General features: G+C 47.1%; 1 protein-coding gene across 11 annotated transcripts in view; it reads left to right on the forward strand.

Annotated features, from left to right (window-relative positions):
• Positions 1–22,299, forward strand: part of LOC135055374 (uncharacterized) — a 902,783-nt gene that overhangs the window by 149,418 nt on the left and 731,066 nt on the right. For 8 of the 11 annotated variants that reach the window (XR_010243739.1, XR_010243738.1, XR_010243735.1 and 5 more), the window contains exon 2: positions 14,338–14,419. The exons of the other annotated variants lie outside the window; for them this stretch is intronic. The gene's annotated coding sequence lies outside the window, so the exon portion shown is untranslated. The remainder of the gene's footprint in view (positions 1–14,337; positions 14,420–22,299) is intronic. 11 annotated transcript variants of the gene reach the window in all.

Raw genomic sequence — 22,299 nt, forward strand, 5'->3', positions numbered from 1 at the left:
GCACAGGTCGGTTTCTCTCATAAACAGTTTCTCATGCAGCCCACAGTACCGGTGGTTAAGTCCAGCAGGGGGAAAGGCTTAGACCTGTAGCCCCTCCCACAGCCCCAGGGCGCCATTTAGAGTAACTGTTCCCGCCCTGGAGCTGCATATCTCTCTCTCTCTCTCTCTCACGTGCATTTAGTCAGGGTTATTTAGTACAAGTACCCTGTGATATACATCCAGTCTTTACTGAGCATTGCTATATCTTCTATATAGCTAGTCCAGTGCAGTATTATTGCACGTCATAACTTCTGCATTGTACATCTGTGACTGTGTGTGCATTTGCCTGCTGTGTGACTTCCATTTAGTGTTTCTCACTCAGCTTGCTATCCCTATATCCTATAACCTGAGGGGGCTAGGTGCGTCAGGTTTATTAATATAGGTTATTCACAAGATAATACTCAGTGTGTGTTTTTCTATGTGATTTTAGTCACTGTATCTCTCCTAAATTCCTGTTTGTGCTGACTACACTGCGCAGGGGTTTGGGTCAGGTATTGTGCTGCTGATATTGTACTGTGTTACCTTGTATTGCGATATATCATGTCCGCCAAAAAGGGTAACGGTTCTGGGGCTGAACCCACTGGGAGTGGTGATGAAGTCGCAGATACATTTGAGGAAAACGTAGCAGCTTTTGGTTCTGGGGGTTCCTTGCCCCCAGTGCAACGTTCAGAATGACCCACCGTGGGCTACCTTCTCCACGCTATTGACTACACTAGTTACCAAACTAACGCCCCCTATGGGACCTCCTGTGCCGGTGCAACCGTTCATGGTCCCCGCGGTTAATCCGCTGTGGGCAGATCATTTGTCCAATCAGTTATAGCAATTGAACCATTCCTTGACTACTAAGAAGTCAAATCTTCGCCCGCCTAAGACCAAAGAGTCATCTAAGCTGGCCATTACCTCCTCACAATCCACTGCTGTCCCTGACACCTCGTCTGATGAGGATGGCATTTATACTGACCCCACAGATTCTGATCCTGATCTATCTGATGGGGAGGGTGTTTCACAAGTGGATGTTCCTGATTTATTGGAGGTTGTACGGTCAATTCTTCAGATTACAGATGAACCGGAACCGTCTGTTCCTCCTAAGAAACCGGATAGATTCAAGCGTCAGAGTTTTACCTCACTCTAATCATCTGGTTGATATTCGTCAGGAATCCTGGGAAAACCCAGGAAAGAAGTTCATGCCTCGCAAGAAGCTACTTGCTCGCTATCCTGTCGCGCTGTAGCTAACTAAAAATTGTGAGACACCTCCGCCGGTGGATTCACATGTGGCAAGGATGATGGTCTCCTCAGCTCTACCTGTCATTACCATTACGTCTCTGAAAGAGCCTACGGATAAGCGTGTGGAGGGTTGTCTAAAAGAGATTTATACCCTTGCGGGCGCCGTACATAGGCCCACTATTGCAGCGACATGGGCTGCAGAAGCTATTGAAGCGTGGGCCCAGGAGTTGGAAGCTGAAATCTTTTGACCATGCTATACAATGCTTGTCTTATATTGTCAGGGCTTCTCACTATGTTAAGGAGGCGGCTTCTGATGCTAGTGTTCTGGCAGCCAAGGCTTCGACTACGTCAGTTCTAGCTCGCCGTCTCTTATGGCTGCGGTCCTGATCTGTGGATCTGGACTCTAGAAAAAGCCTGGAGGTACTCCCTTTTCTCATACGTCCTAGAGGATGCTGGGGACGACATCAAGACCATGGGGTATAGACTGGATCCGCAGGAGACATGGCCACTCCAAAGACTTTTCATTGGGTGTGAACTGGCTCCTCCCTCTATGCCTCTCCTCCAGACCTCAGTTTTAGAAATGTGCCCAGGTCGACTGGATGCACTCTGAGGAGCTCTACTGAGTTTCTCTGAAAAGACTTATGTTAGGTTTTTTATTTTCAGGGAGATCTGCTGGCATCAGACTCCCTGCTTCGTGGGACTGAGGGGGCAGAAGCAGAACCAACTTCTTCAGAGTTTCATGGCTCTGTTTCTGGCTGACAGGACACCATTAGCTCCTGAAGGGTACTGAACGCTAGCCGTGTCTAGATGCTCACTCCCACAGCACGTCGTCACCCCCTCACAGAGCCAGAAGTCAGAAGACAGGTGAGTATGAGAAGAATGATCTTCAATCAAGTAAGTGACGGGTGAAGTGTGGCGCGGCTGGCGGGAGCGCAGCGCGCCATTGCTGCCCACACACACAGGCAGTGCAGGGCGCTGGGGGGGGGGCGCCCTGGGCAGCAAGAAAAATACCTCAAACTGGCTAAAAGGGGGCATAAGATGCTGCTGGCACAGCCCTACCCCCGCCAGTATAAATATTGTCATGGATACTGAGGGGCGGAGCTTCTTCCTCAGGCAGCCAGCACACTACTCAGTACCATTTTCTCTCTCTCCTCAGGCTGCAGAGAACACGCTGGTCCTCTCCTCCACTTATGACAAGTACAGGGTGCTATGAAGGGGGTGCACATTTGATAGTGTATATTACTATTTAAAAGCGCTTTTGGGCTGTGGACATACTGTGTTCACAGGCAATACTGGCGCTGGGTTTGTGAACTGGCTGCTCCTATCCTGTCTCCCTCTGACAGATTTTACTGTGAGTCTGTCCCCAAAATAAGTCCCAGTGTGTCTGTGAGTGTGGTCTACACGTGTGAGGCATGTCTGAGGCAGGGATTTCCTCCCCGGAGGAAGCCATTTTAGGGACACAGATGTAATGTGGTGGCGCTACCGGCACACCAAGAGCTTGCATGGGTGAAAGAGCTACGTGACAGTATGCATCTGATTAACCGTAGATTAGATAAATCTGAATCTAAGGCTGCATGCTGGAGAAAATCTGTGGAAGATGTGATTTTTCAGGATGCTGTTATTCCTTATGCGGGCGGCCCCTCTGGATCACGTAAGAGACCATTTACAAATGTTGTAAACACTGATACCGACACGGATTCTGATTCTTGTGTCGACAGAAACCACTCCTGTACCTCAGGAGAGAGCTTATTTATGTAAGGAAAAGAAATCCAAAGTCACGTTCCCTCCTTCACACGAACTAAATGCTCTTTTTGAAGGGATGTGGGTGAATCCTGATAAAATATTTCGTATTTCCAAAAGGATTCGCATAGCTTATCCTTTCCCGGTTGAAGACAGGAAAAAATGGGAGTCACCCCCTGTGTTAGACAGTGCACTTTCCAGGTTGACAAAGAAGGTAATTCTTCCTGCTCCTGGCATGGCTTCTCTTAAAGAGCTGGCAGACCGCAAAATGGAAATGACATTGAAATCCATTTATGTTACCAATGGTACACTGCTCAGGCCCACTATTGCCTGCGCATGGGTGAGTCGCGCTATTGAAAAATGGTCAGAAAGCGTGTCATCAGAAATTGACACGATTGATAAAGATGAGATACTCCTTAAGTTAGGGAATATCGAGGACGCTGCCGCCTACATGCTGGAAGCAATGAAGGATATTGGACTCTTGAGTTCACAAGCAGCTACCATGGCAGTATCAGCTAGGCGGGCTTTATGGATTCGCCAGTGGAACGCGGATGCAGATTCCAAAAGAAACATGGATGCTCTCCCATATAAAGATGAGGCCTTATTTGGCGATGGCCTGGATGCGTTAGTTTTGGCGGCTACCGCAGGTAAGTCAACATTTTTGCCCCCTGCACCGGCAAAAAAGACCTATCACCCGCAAATGCAGTCCTTTCGGCCCAATAAATACAAAAAGACGAGAGGTTCCCCCTTCTTTGCAGGTAGGGGAATGGGAAAGAAGCCCACACCGGCTCCAAGTTCCCAAGAGCAGAAGTCTACCCCTAATTCTGCCAAATCCCCAGCATGATGCTGGAACTCCCTTGCGGGAGGCCGCTCGGGTGGGGGAACGTCTCAAACTCTTCAGCCAGGATTGGATTCTGTCTGGCCTGGATCCCTGGGTGTTGCAAATAGTATCCCAGGGATACAAACTAGAGTTTCAAGACGTTCCGCCATGCCGATTTTTCAAATCGACCTTGCCAGCTTCTCCGCCAGAGAGAGAAGCAGTAACAGCGGCAATCCAAAAATTATGCCAAGACCAGGTTATAGTCCTGGTACCGTTGTCACAACAAGGGCGGGGTTTTTATTCAAGCCTCTTTGTTGTTCCGAAGCCGGACGGCTCGGTCAGACCGATCCTAAATCTAAAAGATCTGAATTTCTTCCTGAAAAGGTTCAAGATGGAATCCCTTCGGGCGGTGATTGCCTTTCTGGAGGAGGGGGACTATTTAGTGTCGGTGGACATAAAGGATGCTTACCTGCATGTTCCCATTTTTCCTCCTCACCGGGCTTATCTGAGATTCGCGGTTCAGGATTGCCATTACCAATTCCAGACGTTACCTTTCGGTCTCTCCACGGCGCCGAGGGTATTCACCAAGGTGATGGCGGAGATGATGGTCCTCCTTCGTCAGAAAGGAGTCAATATAATTTCTTATCTGGATGACCTCCTGATAAAGGCGAGATCCAGGGAGCAGTTATTACAAAACATATCCCTCTCCCTGTCAATACTCCAACAACACGGGTGGATCATAAATTACCCAAAGTCACAGTTGGAACCGACGACAAGGTTGTCTTTCCTCAGGATGATTCTGGACACAGAAGTTCAGAGTGTATTTCTTCCGCTGGAAAAGGCTCTGGAAATCCAGAAAATGGTAAAACAGATATTGAAACCATCAAGTGTGTCGATCCATCAGTGCATTCGGTTGTTGGGGAAGATGGTGGCGGCCTACGAGGCCATACAGTTTGGCAGATTCCATGCCAGAGTATTCCAGTGGGACCTGTTGGACAAGTGGTCGGGGTCACACCTACACATGCACAGAAAGATAATCCTGTCGTCAAAAACCAAGATTTCGCTCCTGTGGTGGTTGCACAGCTCTAACCTGCTAGAGGGACGCAGGTTCGGGATTCAGGACTGGGTCTTAGTAACCACGGATGCAAGTCTCCGAGGCTGGGGAGCAGTCTCTCAGGGAGAAAACTTCCTGGGACGTTGGTCACAACAAGAAGCCTGCCTACACATAAACGTTCTGGAGCTAAGAGCCATTTACAACGGCCGTCAACAAGCGGTACATCTTCTTCAAGACCGTCCCGTGCAGATCCAGGCGGACAATGTAACAGCAGTCGCATACATAAACAGGCAGGGCGGAACGAAAAGCAGAGCGGCAATGGCAGAGGCGACAAAAATCCTCCGCTGCGCAGAAAAACATCTACAAGCTCTGTCGGCAATATTCATTCCGGGAGTAGACCAACTGGGAAGCAGACTTCCTCAGCAGACATGATCTCCATCCAGGAGAGTGGGGCCTCCACCAAGAAGTCTTCGCAGAGGTGACAAGTCTTTGGGGAGTTCCTCAAATTGACATGATGGCGTCTCTTCTCAACAAGAAGCTTCAGAGATACTGTTCCAAGTCGAGAGACCCTCAAGCTGTAGCAGTGGATGCACTGGTGACCCACTGGGTGTTTCCGTCAGTGTATGTTTTCCCTCCACTTCCGCTGATCCCAAAAGCACTCAGGATCATAAGAAAGAGAAGGGTTCGAGCAATCTTCATTGCCCCAGACTGGCCAAGAAGTGCTTGGTACCCAGATCTTCAGCAGTTGCTCATAGGAGATCCTCTGCCTCTTCCTCCTCGGGAGGACCTGCTGCAGCAGGGGTCGTGTGTGTACCAAGACTTACCGCGGCTACGTTTGACGGCGTGGCTGTTGAGCGCCGGATCCTAGCCCGAAAGGGTATTCCCAAGGAAGTCATCTCCACCCTTATTCAGGCCAGAAAGGGAGTAACGTCAAAACATTACCACCGTATTTGTAGAAAATGTGTCTTGGTGTGAATCCAAGAAAGCTCCTACTTAAGAGTTTCACTTAGGACGTTTTCTCCATTTTTTGCAGGATGGTATGGAGATGGGCCTACGATTGGGATCAATCAAGGTCCAGATTTTGGCCTCGTCAGTGTTCTTCCAAAAACAATTGGCCTCTCTTCCAGAGGTTCAGACCTTCGTGAAAGGGGTTCTGCACATCCAGCCTCCATTTGTGCCTCCAGTGGCACCATGGGACCTTTAACGTGGTGTTGCAGTTCCTTCAATCAGATTGGTTTGAGCCTCTACAAAAGATAGAGTTGAAGTTTCTCACTTGGAAAGTGGTGATGCTTTTGGCATTGGCATCCGCAAGGCGGGTGTCTGAATTGGGGGCCTTGTCTCACAAGAGCCCTTACCTGATTTTCCATGAAGATAGGGCAGAGTAGCGAACTCGCCAACATTTTCTTCCAAAGGTTGTTTCTGCTTTTCACATAAACCAACCTATTGTGGTGCCAGTAGTTACTGACACATTCACTGATTCAAAGTCTCTAGATGTGGTTAGAGCTTTGAAAATCTGTTGCTAGAACAGCTCGTATACGGAAAACAGAGGCTCTGTTTGTCCTGTATGATCACAACAAGATTGGCTGACCTGCTTCCAAGCAGACTATTGCACGTTGGATTAGAAATACGATTCAGCAAGCTCATACTACGGCTGGATTGCCGTTACCGTCGTCGGTAAAGGCCCACTCCACTAGGAAGGTGGGCTCATCCTGGGCGGCTGCCCGGGGGGTATCGGCATTACAACTTTGCCGAGCAGCTACTTGGTCAGAGTCAAACACATTTGCTAAATTTTATAAGTTTGACACTTTGGCCGATGAGGATTTCAAGTTTGGTCAATCGGTGCTGCAGGGTCATCCGCACTCTCCCGCCCGTACTGGAGCTTTGGTATAGACCCCATGGTCTTGATGTCATCCCCAGCATCCTTTAGGACGTATGAGAAAATAGGATTTTGATAACCTACCGGTAAATCCTTTTCTCCTAGTCCGTAGAGGTTGCTGGGCACCCGTCCCAGTGCGTACTTTACCTGCAGTTTAGTTGTTATAGTTACACAAGTTGTGTTATCTTGGTTTCAGCATGTTGCTGCAATTAGTTCATGCCTGTTGGCGTGTGTTATGTTGAATACTATGTGTGCAGCATGGTTGAGGGTGTGAGTTGGTAGATATCTCACCACTAGTTATGAAGTATTTCCTTTCCTCGAAATGTCAGTCTCTCTGGGCACAGTTCCTACAACTGAGGTCTGGAGGAGGGGCATAGAGGGAGGAGCCAGTTCACACCAAATAAAGTCTTTGGAGTGCCCATGTCTCCTGCGGATCCCGTCTATACCCCATGGTCTTGATGTCGTCCCCAGCATCCTCTACGGACTAGGAGAAAAGGATTTACCGGTAGGTTAACAAAAACCTATTTTTTTTTTATCCTAAATTATCCTGTTTGGAGAGAACTTAAATAAGATAGTGGCTGATTTGGCGTCTGCTAAAACAGCCTGTCTACCAAGTACTGCCCCTTCGGTACCGAAGGTTAAAAGTACTTACTTTCGTCCCTTTCGTCCTTCAGGAAAAGCAAAAGGTTGGGCGTACACCAAACAGGGTCGCACTTCCAAATCTGGCAAGCCAAAGCCCAAGTGTGCCTGGGCTGCCCATCAGCCAGCTTCCAAGACCGATAAGCCTGCCGCATGATGGGGCGGGTCTCCCCCTGGGGGACCAGCTTCTAAGGTATACCCAGGGATGGTTGAAGACCACTTCAGATGCCTAGGTACGGGAAGTCGTCACTCGGGGGTTACGCCGTCGCCTTCAAAACCCGTCCCCCTCATTGATTTTGCCTGACAGATGTTCCTTCGGATCAGGTAAAGGCAAAGACTCTTCATTCGGTGGAACAGACCCTCCTGGAAACAGGAGTAGTAGTACAGGTGCCTCTTGCTCAGAGGGGCCAGGGGTACTATTCGCCGCAGTTCCTAGTCCCGAAACTGAATGGGTCCTCCCGACCCATTCTCAACCTCAAGGCGTTGAACAATTTTGTGAAGGTATCCAAGTTCCGTATGGAAACTCTTCGCTCTGTTGTCCTGGCCTTGGAACCTGGAGATTGTATGGTCTCCCTGGACATACAGGATGCCTACCTGCATATCCCTATAGCAGTGTCGCATCAGCAGTATCTGAGGTTTGCAGTTGGCAATCTACATTACCAATTTCGAGCGTTAACTTTTGGTTTGACCACGGCTCCGCGAGTCTTCACCAAAGTCATGGCGGTGATGACGGCGCTACTCCGCCGTCAAGGGGTCAGGATCCTACCGTACCTGGATGACTTGTTGATCCTGGCAAATTCCCCAGAAATTCTCCTACGTCATCTGGATCTGACTGTCCGGTTTCTGTAAGCCCACGGGTGGCTCATCAACTGGAAGAAATCGTCCCTGGTCCCTGCTCAGAGCATGGTGCACCTGGGAGCGTTATTGGACACTCGCAACCAATGGTCGTTTTTGTCTCAGGAGAAAGTCCTGAAGCTTCAGGACAGGATTCGATACTTCCTATCTCGTCCGCAAGTGTCTATTCATTCGGCGATGCAAGTGCTAGGCCTCATGGTGTCGGCATTCGACATGGTGGAGTACGCTCAATTTCATTCTCTCTCCCTCCAGAGGCTGATTCTGGCCAAGTCGGACGGCCTGCCTCACCGGATCAGGTCTCAATTGATCTCCTTCACATTGGAGGTCTGTCTGTCACTGAGCTGGTGGCTTCAGGACCAACTATTGAGCAGGGGTCGTCCCTTCTGGATACCCGACTTGTTCCTGCTGACAACGGATGCCAGTCTGAGAGGTTGGGGCGCAGTGTTGGAGCAACACTCCTTCAGGGTCGGTGGACCGTGGACGAGTCTCGCCTCCCGATCGACATTCTGGAATTATGGGCGGTTTTCAACTCAATGAACCTGGCCCAGCATTTAATACAGAACCGGCCTGTTCAGGTACAGTCTGACAACGCCACCACAGTGGCTTACATAAATCATCAAGGCGGCACTCGAAGGCAATGAAGGAAGTATCACGGATTCTTCAATGGGCGGAACGCCATCTACCGGCCATATCGGCAATATTCATTCCGGGGGTCCTGAATTGGGAAGCCGACTTTCTCAGTCGTCAGGACGTACATGCTGAAGAGTGGGGCCTCCATCCAGAAGTGTTTCAACTCCTAGTGGAAAGGTGGGGCCTTCCAGACGTGGACCTGATGGCGTCTCGACACAATCACAAGGTTCCGGTCTTCGGAGCAAGAACAAGGGATCCTCAAGCAGCGTTCGTGGATGCACTGGTGGTTCTGTGGAATTTTCGGCTGCCATACATGTTCCCTCCGGTGTCACTCCTGCCCAGGGAAATACGGAAGTTCAAGCAGGAAGGAGTACTTCTGCTTGTCGTAGCTCCAGCGTGGCCCAGACGGCACTGTTTCTCAGAACTCCGGGGCCTCTCGCTAGAGTGTCCCCCTCTACTTCCACAACGACTAGACCTCCTCATTCAGGGCCCCTGTGTCCACCAGGACTTGGCCCGGCTGGCTTTGACAGCGTGGCTCTTGAAGCCTCCGTCTTGAGGGCCAGAGGCTTTTCTGAGTCGGTCATTCAAACTATGCTGTGGGCCCGGAAACCGGCTTCTGCTCGGATTTACTATAGATTCTGGCATTCTTACTTTGTTTGGTGGTCATCTAACAATTATGACGCTTGCAAGTTTAGTACGGCCAAGCTTTTGGCTTTTCTTTAGCAGGGCCTGGACCTTGGCCTGCGTCTGGCTTCCATCAAGGTTCATATATCTGCCTTGTCGGTTTGGTTTCAGAGAAAAATCGCAACCTTGCCTGATGTACATACCTTCACTCAGGGTGTGTTGCGAATGCAACGTCCCTATGTCCCGCCTGTGGCTCCTTGGAATTTGTTGGTGGTTTTGGAGGCGTTGCAAGATTCTCTGTTTGAACCTCTTGAATCGGCTGACCTTAAGTGGCTTTCCCTTAAGGTGGTGTTTCTGCTGGCTATTGCCTCTGCTAGAAGAGTGTCTGATTTGGGCGCCTTGTCTTGTTGTTCACCATATCTGATTTTTCACCGTGACCGGGCGTTTCTGCGGACTCGTCCCGGGTATTTACTAGAGATGAGCGAGGTTCGGTTTTACTCGGTTTTACTCGGTTTTACTCGGTTCTCAAAACGGCATCTTATTGGCTATCCAAAACACGTGACATCCGTGAGCCAATAAGATGCCGTTTTGAGAACCGAGTAAAACCGAGTAAAACCGAGTAAAACCGAATCCGCTCATCACTAGTATTTACCTAAGGTGGTGTCTTCGTTCCACCTTAATCAGGAAATTGTGGTTCCGGCCCTTGTCTCTCCTGATTTGTCTCCCAAAGAGCGGTCTTTGGTTGTGGTACGGGCTCTCCGTATCTATGTGAAGAGGACTGCTTCCATCCGGAAGTCTGATTCTCTCTTTGTTCTGTTTGGTTTTCACAAACGTGGCTGGCCTGCTCACAAGCAGACCTTGGCCAGATGGATTAGAATGGTGATTGCACATGCCTATGTGAGGGCTGGTCTGTCCGCTTCTGCTCACATTAAGACCCATTCTACTCAGTCTGTTGGACCTTCTTGGGCGGCCCGCCGTGGTGCGACCCTTGAACATTTGTGCAAGGCGGCTACGTGGTCCTCAGTGAACACGTTCATAAGGTTCTATGCCTTTGGTACTGCCGTTTCCCAGGATGCTTCCTTTGGACGCCAGGTTCTCATGCCCACTACAGTGTGTCCCCTCCCATGAGTAGCTGCTTTAGGACTTCCCCAATGTCTATCCTTGTGGAGCCCAGTGTACCCCACAGCAGAAAACGAGATTTATGGTAAGAACTTACCTTTGTTAAATCTCTTTCTGCGAGGTACACTGGGCTCCCCAAGGCGCCCACCCTGACGCACTTAGCTTTTTTGGGTTGGTGTGGCATTAGCCGCTGACACTTTCTCCTGGGGTGAAATTGTGTTGTCTGTGGCTACTAACTGTTGTTGTCTCTCTTACCTGCTACTGCATTGGGCTGGTGAACTAAAAACTGAGCTCCTGTGCAGGGAGGCGGGGTTATAGAGGAGGCGGGGTTATAGAGGAGGCGGCGCTATGCATTGTGGGAACAGTCAAAGCTTTTGAGCCTGTTGGTGCCTCGGATCAAGATCCTACTCCACCCCCAATGTCTATCCTTGTGGAGCCCAGTGTACCTCGCAGAAAGAGATTTTAACAAAGGTAAGTTCTTACCATAAATCTCATTTTAGAAGTTGCCAAGTGTTGGTGGCCTTATGCCGTGTCCTCTATGTGTTCATGTAATTCCTAGTGAGGGAGGGTCTCCTACCAAATTGTAAGATCACAACCAATGTCCCATACTTCTAGAACCTGATACAGTACTTGAATTCTGTGAGACTGGAGTAGCCGGGATACTGGTGGAGTGGAGCTTGATATACTATATAATAAAACGGTGTCTAATTGGATGTCCACTTCACATTTATAAGTCAAGTTTCCAGTCCTTCAGTATTTTGTAGACTAGAGGTTTGTGGTTTTTAACCTTTGTCATGAGAATGTTTTGGCTAGAAAATGGTGGGAATTTCCCCAGGGCCAGCCACTTATGTTGCGCAAATGGTTCATCTATATATAGAGGAAGCATTGAAGAGCCAAATCTACTAAGGAAATGAGAGGAAAGATATTCATTCTTCCCTTAGCTCTGCAATGAGTGTGCCCACTACTGTCCTCCATAGGGCATGTCTGTCATCTGTTGGATGGTGCACATCACCTGACTTGTTCACTGACGTACAATTGGTGCTGGGAGCTAGATAGGCAGACAGAAGAATCTGCTTCTGCAACTCGGAGAGCCTAAAATAATGTTTGTGAGGGAGAAAAGGAATAAATGTGGAATAGATCTGCGTTATACATATACATATCTCATATGTACATATGTTTTTTTATTCATCTTCTTTAAACATGATAAATCTATATTTTAATTAAAAATGTGTTAGCTTGATTTCATTTTGTCTAGCGTGAATCTGTGCCATATCTAAAAAAAAATACATGAAATTTATATATTGCGGGCTCATTCCACATTAACTTCTTTGTCTTGCTAGCTTTGTTAAGGGCTGTTACACAAAACTCCTTTGCATATAAAACATATATATGTATATTATAATATTTGTGTTTACATATTTATGTTAAGTCCACACACTCTTATAAACAGCAATTTTAAGCTAGGGCAGCAACCCAAATAGATCCAAAGCAATACAAAAATATTAAACAGTGTAGAAGTCGGAAAATATTACAGTACACACATCACATACAAACACCACACATTTGGCCTCCGTGCGCGTACTTATTCTGCCGTGCGTGCATATATTCGCAAATTGCGTATGATCACTCACTCGGTCGTGCCTATTAGCGCATGGTATGAATAATTACGGTAGCATTTGTACTCGCATGGAAAAGCCACAAAGATATATGATATATTTAATCCATATAATGCATAAATCACCCACTGTCTGCTCATCCTTCTAATAGCAAGAAGATGGTTCACACATAAATTATCCTCCCAGAAACTCTAATACAATGTACCAGACGGCCTTGTTTACGCAAAGCTTTGAAATCCTATGAAGAAGGCAAATACCTTTTGGTTACCCCTATTGTTCTAGAGTTGTCCAGTATCTGTCGAAGACAATAAATACTGGATTGTCATTGTCTTATCTGAAGACAGGACAAACAAAAAGACAATATCCAGGAACCTAGTTTGAAGAGAAAGTCAATTTGCAATACCTGACACATTACAAACCAGACATTTAGATAGCTAAGGTAATAACATTCATGGTCTGAACTCTTTGAAATGTATGTATGTGAGAGAGTGTGTGTGTGTGTGTGTGTGTGTGTGTGTATGTGTGTATATATATATATATATATATATGTATGTATGTATGTATATGTTCCCTAACAAATTGTAATAACAGGAATATGTGTGTATGTATGGGGATATATATATATATCTATATATATCTATATATATATATATATATATATATATCTATATATCTATATATATATATATATATATATATATATCTATCTATATCTATATATATATATATATATATATATATATATATATATATATATATATCTATCTCTATCTATCATGAGTGGGATCATATTGTTCAGGGTCACGTAAACATTAATCTGGTGGGTATAAGAATATTATCACATATTGCAACAATAAGTTATTAATAATACCAGATTTATGTATGATTAATGTGAGGGGTTTAACTGGTCATGGGGCGGGAACTCAGATGCAAACAACAGAAATTACATCTCAAGTCTTAGCCATCGCTCACCTCTTGAGCTGACCAATGATCCCCGGTGCACAGGATATGTCCCACCCCCGAACCAATGGAAGAAGAGCATACAGTGTCTATTGTATTATGTTTTGATCAACTGTATAAAAAGCCAAGCTGCCTAGCCGGTCGGTAATCTCTCTCTCTGAAGGGTCATCTTGCCTGATAGACCTGAGCACCGTGGCCGCGTAGCGCTGGCGAAACCAAACGTATGTACCATTGTATTGTAGCCTCTTTTTCTCTTATTGTAATTGTATATTTGTTGTAACCCCCTTTTATCAATTATATGTTGGCGGGTCGGATCCCAACTTCTTAAATACAAATTGTGTCGTGCCTCTATCTCTGCTAAATTTGTAAGTGTATCTCAGACACATGTGAAGCTGCATAGTGCTCACTGCTTATCGTTGTGTGTGTATGCACCGCGTGTACTTTGTACGTCCGTCGTGGCGTTAGTACGCAAAGTGCATACACGGTACGTGACTTTGTACGCGAACTGTAAAAAGTACGTAGGCTAAGGATTGATTACAGCGGCCTGATTGTAAAGTGTATTGAGTGTGTTTTAAAGTATTGCTTTTAGTCCTGTAAGCAAATCAGCATTCACAACAGATTTAAACAGATCAGCAGGTTCCTATTCAACAGATGCTATGATGTTGCATACAATCAATGTATCGGTCCTAGCATGGACCTTTGTCATCTTGACAAATAGTATTGATGTGGCTGAAAGGGAGGTATACAGTACTAATTAAATTATTAGGGTCGCTTCTAACTATAGTATACATTGTTGGGGGTCATTTATTTGGTGGTAAGGGCTATTTATCTTAATGTTAAGGTAATGATAGTGTCTGTTAATTTTAGGTATGGTGATAGGACTTTCTATTGCTCTGAGCTTTGTGGGCAATTAAATGATATGGGGCTAAATTTGGTAAGTAGAAGAGGCAACTAGTAAATGGGGAATATGAAGTGTTTAATGTCAGAGCTGTTTGGGGCAGATAGGTATATTTATTAAATATTAACACTGGTGCTCGTTACTGGTAGCTCGACATAATTATTAAACATGCGTCTTACTGACTGAACTTGTTAGGCTGTCCGTATTTCATGTACCATGTATCTATCCATATTTTCCAAACAGAACCCCAGTATTCCAGGACCCAGACAATCACAAGCTGAACATAAGACAAGAGGAGCCTCAGGTAGTGAAGCTTTAAGAACAGGTAGGAGAGAACAGAAGATTCATAAATTAGGTGGCCTCTTTAGCGAATGATTGCTGAATGATAGTCTGTTGAAATAATATATACAGAACCTATGTGCTGTGTTGCAGGAGTGTATTTCACTTATGAGAAATTAATAGACCAATAACACTGCCACTTTGAACAATTCCTTGGTGTACTGTAGCGTGTAACCACACAGTATGTGTATATCCTTAAGTCTGGTATGAGATGACCAGAACTGAATGTATCTTACTGGTAATAGGTGGAGATTGTAATTCATTAATTAAGCAGCAACAGGGTCTGATGAAAAACAGTCTATTGCCATTGATTATTTGTACTAGGAAAGCCTCATTCCAGTTAAGATGCAAACTAGGCATAAAATACCGATGGAAAATATGGATTTTGCGCCATACTCGGAGTTGGACATATCAAGATACGTATAGCACTATAAGGGTAGCATATGTACTAGTTTTATGACTGTATATATGTCCCGGAAGGAACAGTTGTATAATGTCCCAGCCTAAAGTGAAAAGAGAAAAGTAGTATGTGTCCCAGGATGAGGCCAGGCGAGAACAGCAGTATGAGGCCAGAAACAAACAGTAGTATAATGTACCAGCCTGAGGCCAGGTAAGAACAGTAGTAGAATGCCCCAGGCTGAGGCCAGACGAGAACAGTATTAGAATTTCCCATGCTGAGGCCAGGTGAGAACAGTAGTATAATGTCCCAGGCTGAAGCCAGGTGAGAACAGTAGTAGAATGCCCCAGGCTGAGGCAATTAGAGAACAGTAGTAGAATGTCCCAGGCTGAGGCCAGGAGAGAACAGTAGTATTTGCATTTGATTTTCGCTAGCAGATATTGCTTGATAGAATTAGTAGTAAATGCTAAAGATACAAAACCCAATTTGTACATAATATCGTACTTGAAGTATCAAGTACAGAAGACTGGTCCGAGGAAGCAGTGGGAGCATACTTCTCAAACTCTCCAGAGGTGCTGCCCTGGGTAGATGATTGAAAAGCTCTAGGCATACTCGAGAGAACAGTGTTACTAAATGATAGTCACGTTTAATATGTGAAATGCAATTGAATACAGGTGAAAATAGAAAATGAAAGTACTGATTAAGTTCTTTAAATTAAATACAAACATTAGTTGTCTTCACCTTTAAAAAATAATAATTATAAAAAAGTCAATGAATTGAAATCGTGCTGCAGATTGCAAATCTCAAGTGATGTGAATAAATTGCATCACCACACTAATCATATCAATGGTAGGCACGAAGATGCATGCAACTAAAATAGAAGTGGCTGCCGATCATCATTAGTGCACATTTTCCACGGGGCGTTGCATTGCATGTTACTACACTAGATTGTTAACTCTTCAGAGCAGGGCCCTCTTTCCTCTTGTTATCTAAGCCCTCGTCTCAACACATTTCACGCACAGCTCTCCCCTACTCAACGACCATCTTTATCCTGCTAGTAAAGGCTCATCTCCATCTATGGCCACCAGCCTCCAGTAGTACGATGATCACTCCCTCGATACTTACATCTTAGCTGTGTTATGTCTTGAGAATGTGTGGTGCTCTGTTACCTGTACTCTATTTCTGTTATTTCTCTGACGTCCTAGTGGATGCTGGGGACTCCGTAAGGACCATGGGGAATAGCGGCTCCGCAGGAGACTGGGCACAAGAGTAAAGCTTTAGAACTACCTGGTGTGCACTGGCTCCTCCCCCTATGACCCTCCTCCAAGCCTCAGTTAGATTTTTGTGCCCGAACGAGAAGGGTGCACACTAGGTGGCTCTCCTGAGCTGCTTAGTGAAAAGTTTAGTTTTAGGTTTTTTATGTTCAGTGAGACCTGCTGGCAACAGGCTCACTGCATCGAGGGACTAAGGGGAGAAGAAGCGAACTCACCTGCGTGCAGAGTGGATTGGGCTTCTTAGGCTACTGGACATTAGCTCCAGAGGGACCGATCATAGGCCCAGCCATGGATAGGTCCCAGAGCCGCGCCGCCGGCCGCCTTACAGAGCCAGAAGACAGAAGAGGTCCGGAAAATCGGCGGCAGAAGACGTCCTGTCTTCAACAAGGTAGCGCACAGCACTGCAGCTGTGCGCCATTGCTCTCAGCACACTTCACACTCCGGTCACTGAGGGTGCAGGGCGCTGGGGGGGGGGCGCCCTGAGACGCAATAAAAACACCTTGGATGGCAAAAAATGCATCACATATAGCTCCTGGGCTATATGGATGAATTTAACCCCTGCCAGAATACACAGAAAAACGGGAGATAGGCTCCGCCCCCTTCTCGGCAGCCTTATCTCCTCAGCACACTGGCGCCATTTTCCCTCACAGCTCCGTTGGAGGGAAGCTCCCTGGCTCTCCCCTGCAGTCACTACACTACAGAAAGGGTTAAAAAAGAGAGGGGGGCACTAATTACGCGCAGTATTAAAAATACAGCAGCTATAAGGGGAAAAACACTTATATAAGGTTATCCCTGTATATATATAGCGCTCTGGTGTGTGCTGGCAAACTCTCCCTCTGTCTCCCCAAAGGGCTAGTGGGGTCCTGTCCTCTATCAGAGCATTCCCTGTGTGTGTGCTGTGTGTCGGTACGTTTGTGTCGACATGTATGAGGAGAAAAATGATGTGGAGACGGAGCAGATTGCCTGTAATAGTGATGTCACCCCCTAGGGGGTCGACACCTGAGTGGATGAACTGTTGGAAGGAATTACGTGACAGTGTCAGCTCTGTATAAAAGACAGTGGTTGACATGAGACAGCCGGCTACTCAGCTTGTGCCTGTCCAGACGTCTCATAGGCCGTCAGGGGCTCTAAAGCGCCCGTTACCTCAGATGGCAGATATAGACGCCGACACGGATACTGACTCCAGTGTCGACGGTGAAGAGACAAATGTGACTTCCAGTAGGGCCACACGTTACATGATTGAGGCAATGAAAAATGTTTTACACATTTCTGATAATACGAGTACCACCAAAAAGGGGTATTATGTTCGGTGAGGAAAAACTACCTGTAGTTTTCCTGAATCTGAGAAATTAAATGAGGTGTGTGATGATGCGTGGGTTTCCCCCGATGACAACTGATAATTTCTAAAATGTTATTGGCATTATATCCTTTCCCGCCAGAGGTTAGGGTGCGTTGGGAAACACCCCCTAGGGTGGATAAAGCGCTCACACGCTTGTAAGAACAAGGACTCTACCCTCTCCTGAGATGGCCGCCCTTAAGGATCCTGCTGATAGAAAGCAGGAGGGTATCCTAAAATGTATTTACACACATACTGGTGTTATACTGCGACCAGCAATCGCCTCAGCCTGGATGTGCAGTGCTGGGTTGGCGTGGTCGGATTCCCTGACTGAAAATATTGATACCCTAGATAGGGACAGTATATTATTGCCTATAGAGCATTTAAAAGATGCATTTCTATATATGCGTGATGCACAGCGGAATATTTGCCGACTGGCATCAAGTGTAAGTGCGTTGTCCATTTCTGCCAGTAGAGGGTTATGGACACGACAGTGGTCAGGTGATGCGGATTCCAAACGGCATTTGGAAGTATTGCCTTATTAAGGGGAGGAGTTATTTGGGGTCGGTCTTTCAGACCTGGTGGCCACGGCAACAGCTGGGAAATCCACGTTTGTACCCCAGGTCGCCTCTCAACATAAGAAGACGCCGTATTATCAGGCGCAGTCTTTTCGTGGGCAAGGGGGCAAAAGGTTCCTCATTTCTGCCCCGTGACAGAGGGAGAGGAAAAAGGCTGCAGAAATCAGCCAGTTCCCAGGAACAGAAGCCCTCTCCCGCCTCTGCCAAGCCCTCAGTATGACGCTGGGGCTTTACAAGCAGAATCAGGCACGGTGGGGGCCCGTCTCAATGAATTTCAGCGCGCAGTGGGCTCACTCGCAAGTAGACCCCTGGATCCTTCAGGTGATATCTCAGGGGTACAAATTGGAATTCGAGACGTCTCCCCCTCGCCGTTTCCTAAAGTCGGCTTTACCGATGTCTCCTTCTGACAGGGAGGCAGTTTTGGAAGCCATTCACAAGCTGTATTCCCAGCAGGTGATAATCAAGGTACCCCTCCTGCAACAGGGAACGGGGTATTATTCCATACTGTTGTGGTACCGAAGCCGGATGGCTCGGTGAGACCGATTCTAAATCTAAAATCTTGAACACTTACATACGGAGGTTCAAATTCAAGATTGAGTCACTCAGAGCAGTGATTGCGAACCTGGAAAAAGGGGACTACATGATGTCTCGGGACATCAAGGATGCTTACCTTCATGTCCCAATTTACCCTTCTCACCAAGGGTACCTCAGGTTTATGGTACAGAACTGTCACTATCAGTTTCAGACGCTGCCGTATGGATGGTCCACGGCACCCCGGGTCTTTACCAAGGTAATGGCCGAAATGATGATACTCCTTCGAAGGAAGGGAATTTTAGTTATCCCTTACTTGGACGATTCCCTGATAAGGGTAAGATCCAGGGAACAGTTGGAGGTCGGTGTAGCACTATCTCAGGTAGTGTTGCGGCAGCACGATTGGATTCTCAATATTCCAAAATCGCAGCCGATTCCGACGACTCGTCGTCTGTTCCTAGGGATGATCCTGGACACAGTCCAGAAAAAGGTGTTTCTCCCGGAGGAGAAAGTCAGGGAGTTATCCGAGCTAGTCGGGAACCTCCTATAACCGAGCCAAGTCTCAGTACATCAATGAAAGGGTTCTGGGAAAAATGGTGGCTTCCTACGAAGCAATCCCATTCGGCAGATTCCACGCAAGAACTTTCCAGTGGGACCTGCTGGACAAATGGTCCGGGTCGCATCTTCAGATGCATCAGCGGATAACCCTGTCACCAAGCACAAGGGTGTCTCTCCTGTGGTGGTTGCAGAGTGCTCATCTTCTAGAGGGCCGCAGATTCGACATTCAGGACTGGGTCCTGGTGACCACGGATGCCAACCTGCGAGGCTGGGGAGCAGTCACACAGGGAAGGAATTTCCAGAGCTTATGGTCAAGCCTGGAGACATCACTTCACATAAATATCCTGAAGCTAAAGGCCATTTACAATGCTCTAAGCTCAGCAAGACCTCTGCTTCAAGGTCACCCGGAGTTGATCCATTCGGACAACATCACGGCAGTCACCCACGTAAACAGACAGGGTGACACAAGAAGCAGGAGGGCAATGGCAGAAGCTGCAAGGATTCTTCGCTGGGCGGAAAATCATGTGATAGCACTGTCAGCAAGTGGGGACTTCACCCAGAAGTCTTCCACATGTTTATAAAACTCAACAAGTATTGCGCCGGGTCAAGGGACCCTCCGGCAATAGCTGTAGACGCTCTGGTAACACAGTGGGTGTACCAGTCAGTGTATGTGTTCCCTCCTCTGCCTCTCATACCCAAGGTACTGAGAATTATAAGATGGAAAGGAGTAAGCACTATATTCGGGCTCCGGATTGGCCAAGAAGGACTTGGTAACCGGAACTTCAAGAGATGCTCACGGAGGATCCGTGGCCTCTACCTCTAAGAAGGGACCTGCTCCAGCAAGGACCCTGTCTCTTCCAAGACTTACCGCGACTGCGTTTGACGGCATGGCGGTTGAACGCCGGATCCTGAAGGAGAAAGGCATTCCGGATGAAGTCATTCCTATCCTGATCAAAGCCAGGAAAGATATAACCGCAAAACATTATCACCGCATTTGGCGAAAATATGTTGCGTGGTGCGAGGCCAGTAAGGCCCCGACGGAGGAATTTTCAACTAGGTCGATTCCTACATTTCCTGCAAACAGGAGTGTCTATGGGCCTGAAATGGGGGTCCATTAAGGTTCAAATTTCGGCCCTGTCAATTTTCTTCCAAAAAGAACTAGCTTCAGTCCCTGAAGTTCAGACGTTTGTGAAAGGGGTACTGTATATACAGCCTCCTTTTGTGCCTCCAGTGGCACCTTGGGATCTAAATGTAGTTGTTGGGTTCCAAAAGTCACATTGGTTTGAACCACTTAAATATGTGGAGTTAAAATATCTCACATGGAAAGTGGTCATGCTGTTGGCCCTGGCCTGGGCCAGGTGCGTGTCAGAATTGGCGGCTTTATCCTGTAAAAGCCCTCATCTGATTTTCCATTCTGACATGGCGGAATTGAGGACTTGTCCTCAGTTTCTCCCTAAGGTGGTTTTCAGCGTTTCACCTGAATCAACCTATTGTGGTGCCTGCGGCTACTAGGGACTTGGAGGACTCCAAGTTGCTAGACGTTGTCAGGGCCCTGGAAATATAGGTTTCCAGGACGGCTGGAGTCAGAAAATCTGACTCGTTGTTTATTCTGTATGCACCCAACAAGCTGGGTGCTCCTGCTTCTAAGCAGACTATTGCTCGTTGGATTTGTAGTACAATTCAGCTTGCACATTCTGTGGCAGGCCTGCCACAGACAAAATCTGTAAAAGCCCATTCCACAAGGAAGGTGGGCTCATCTTGGGCGGCTGCCCGAGGGGTCTCGGCTTTACAACTTTGCAGAGCAGCTACTTGGTCAGGAGCAAATACGTTTGTAAAATTCTACAAATTTGATACCCTGGCTGAGGAGGACCTGGAGTTCTCTCATTTGGTATAATCCCCATGGTCCTTACGGAGTCCCCAGCATCCACTAGGACGTCAGAGAAAATAAGAATTTACTTACCGATAATTCTATTTCTCGTAGTCCGTAGTGGATGCTGGGCGCCCATCCCAAGTGCGGATTGTCTGCAATACTGGTACATAGTTATTGTTACCAAAAAAATCGGGTTATTGCTGTAGTGAGCCATCTTTTCTAGAGGCTCCTCTGTTATCATGCTGTTAACTGGGTTTAGATCACAAGTTATATGGTGTGATTGGTGTGGCTGGTATGAGTCTTACCCGGGATTCAAAATCCTTCCTTATTGTGTACTCTCGTCCGGGCACAGTATCCTAACTGAGGCTTGGAGGAGGGTCATAGGGGGAGGAGCCAGTGCACACCAGGTAGTTCTAAAGCTTTACTTTTGTGCCCAGTCTCCTGCGGAGCCGCTATTCCCCATGGTCCTTACGGAGTCCCCAGCATCCACTACGGACTACGAGAAATAGAATTATCGGTAAGTAAATTCTTATTTTATTTACTGTAATGCAATGTTTTGTCCCCTGTACTGTCCTTTGTACGGCGCTGCGAAACACATGTGGCGCCTTATAAATAAAATGTAATAATACACCTCTTGATAACAGCACACTGTATACATTTTTGCAATGCTCTGTATGAGCTACATTGGCTTGATCCCCCTTACGGTACTAGGCCATCCCTTGCACTCCCCCCTCCCTCTTCCATTTCATTTGTGCAAGTGTGAGCCAGCAAATCTACATACAGTATGATATGCATAAGCATTTTTTCTATGTAGTACAGAGAGCACATTTTGGGGGTCATGCCGAGTTGATCACTCGCTAGCAGATTTTAGCAGCCATGCAAACGCATAGTCGCCGCCTACGGGGAGTGTATTTTTGCTTTGCAGGAGTGCGAACGCCTGTGCAGCAGAGCGGCAGCAAACATATTTTGTGCAAAACAAGACCAGCCCTGTAGTTGCTTATCCTGTGCGATGATTGCTGCGACTAGTGACACGGTAATGATGTCCGATACCCGCCCGGCCGCGCCTGCGTTTTTCCAAACACTACCAGAAAACGGTCAGTTGACACCCATAAACGCCCTCTTTCTTTCATTCTCCTTGCAGTTTTCTGTGCTTTTGGAATCGTCGCTAGAACCAGTGCAAAACCACAATGGACGTCGTACCCGTACAACACGTGCGCGCATTGCGGTGCATGCGCAGATTAGCCGTGCGCAGATTAGCCATTTTATTCCACTGATAGCTATGCAATGAACAACGGGAGCTAGCGATCAACTCTGAATGACCC

The sequence above is a fragment of the Pseudophryne corroboree genome, chromosome 3, assembly GCF_028390025.1.
Source record: "Pseudophryne corroboree isolate aPseCor3 chromosome 3, aPseCor3.hap2, whole genome shotgun sequence".
Lineage (NCBI taxonomy): Eukaryota > Metazoa > Chordata > Amphibia > Anura > Myobatrachidae > Pseudophryne > Pseudophryne corroboree.